Below are 2,122 nucleotides of genomic sequence, written 5' to 3'. Positions count from 1 at the left end.
CACTTCTCCTGAGCCAGGTGTGTGCAGCATGCTCAGGAGGGGGCTGGGAGCCGTCCCGTCACTTCTAAACCCCTTCTGCTCCAGCACCAACCCCTGGGGGGGGGGGGGATTCCCCTGGGTGCCTGGAGGTCCACCTGCCAGCTGCACTGAGAAACATGGGCGGGCGCTGGTGGCTCCCACCTGTCATCCCAGCTGCTCAGGAGGCTGAGAACTGAGGGTGGAGGCTCAGCGCAGACCAGCTGGGGGCAGGAAAGTCCCTGAGACTCTTGTCTCCAATGAACCACCAGGACACCAGAAGTGGAGCTGCGGCTGAAGTGGTAGAGCGCTAGCCTTGAGCTGAGGAGCTCGCAGACAGCACCCAGGCTCAGAGTTCAAGCCCCACAATCGACTCAATACATAAATAAATGAACTTGGCCTAATTTTTTGGTGTGCTCATAATAGTTTTTCTTTGTGCCCCTACCTGGACTTGAACTCAGGGCGTGGATGCTGCCCTTTAGCTTTTCTTGCTCAGGGCTGGCTCTCTACAACGGAGCCGCCGCTCCACTTGCAGGTCATTGGGACTGGAAATTGAGAGTCGTGTCACAGACCTTCCTGCCTGGGCGGGCTTCAAACCGCAATGGTAACAAGCCGGTTATTGTCAGCTAAAGCGATGGTGGGTTCGGCAGCGGCCTCGTCCCCATCCCTCGCCCTCTTCCATCCTGCCAGGGGGGAGGGACCAGGTCTGGGGCAGGTGACTCAGAAGCCCCGAGCAAAGCCGCTGGGAAAGAGAAGCTTTCCAGACGTGTTCCTTTGTGTGGTCAGCATGTGAGCCACAGACACTGCGGCGATTGTCTTTGTTCTGGACGCGCTACTCCGCGGTGGGGGGAGGCGGTGAGCACCAGCGTCTTAACACTCAGGTCAAATGTCATCCGTCACGTCACGTCTCAGCCCTTATTCCAGGACTGCTGCTGGCTCCTCCGCAAACCTGGGTCAGGTGCGATCAGAGGAATCGTGCGATGCGATGTGGATTCGTGGGCTCCACTAGCGGGGCTCCATGGCAGGCTGCCCGGGGGTTGCATAAAAGAAATTAGAATGGATCCAACCGCAGAGTGACTTCTTGTAGAGAAAGCTGACTTGAAGGAAACACAAGCAGCCGTTCTGCGGGCCCTTCTCTCGCGGCTGCAGGAGCGAGGGGCGGGGGTGGAGGGGGTGGTGCCAGTGTGTTCAGGTGTGTGCCGACATCCGTGGCAGCAGGCTGGGGACGGGGGACAGGACAAGACGGGGAGGGAGGCGCCTCCCCGCCGCGCTGGCCCTCGGGCCGGAGCCGAGACCGAGCCCCGGGGCCACAGGGCCATGGCGGAGCGCAGGGAACGGGATGGATGCCGCCTGCAGCCGGGCCCGGAGAGAAAATCCTGCCACCAAGGCTGCACGAGGAGGCGCCACGCGCTGCCTGGAGCCAGCCCGGGGGGGGGGGGGGGGGACACAGGCACACCGGGGCACGGACACACAAAAATCCCAGTGGACAGAAATAGATGCGACGTATGCTTTATTCTCAAATGCACCGACCGGTACCTTTCCCCATAGTTCCGTGTCTTCTAGTACCTTCCTTGGGCTCCGACCCTTGGGGTCAGCCAGCTCTGCTGCCCGGCCAAGGCGCTGCCGGAGGCTCTTCATGCAAACTCATTCTGATCAGAGGAAGGACAAGGAGGAGATTCAGGACAAAGCGGGCAGGGACGCAGCGTCCAGGGGCCTTGCAATAAATGCTTTCCCGGGTGAAGGAAGGAGGGGACCGGGGAAGACGGGAGATTTCACGGATTCCACGGGTGATCGGGTGATCAGATGAGATGAAAAGTCAGTTAAAGGTAATTTTAACAATGTACACAAAAAGTGTTGCCAGGCGCCAGTGGCTCACGCCTGTCATCCTAGCTACTCAGGAGGCTGAGATCTGAGGATCGGGGTTTGAAGCCAGCCTGGGCAGGAAAGCCCGGGAGACTCTTATGTCCAGTTAACATCCGCAAAAGAGTGGCTCAAAGTGGTACTATCCTTGAGCAAAAGAGCTCAGGGACAGGGCCCAGGCCCTGAATTCAAGCCCCACGACTAACCCAAAGAAAGTCAAATGCACTTCTCTGGAATTGTCAGTTGT

Source organism: Perognathus longimembris, chromosome 9 (genome assembly GCF_023159225.1).
Source record: "Perognathus longimembris pacificus isolate PPM17 chromosome 9, ASM2315922v1, whole genome shotgun sequence".
Lineage (NCBI taxonomy): Eukaryota > Metazoa > Chordata > Mammalia > Rodentia > Heteromyidae > Perognathus > Perognathus longimembris.
The sequence above is the reverse complement of the archived record's forward strand: the minus strand, read 5'-3'. Positions refer to the sequence as shown.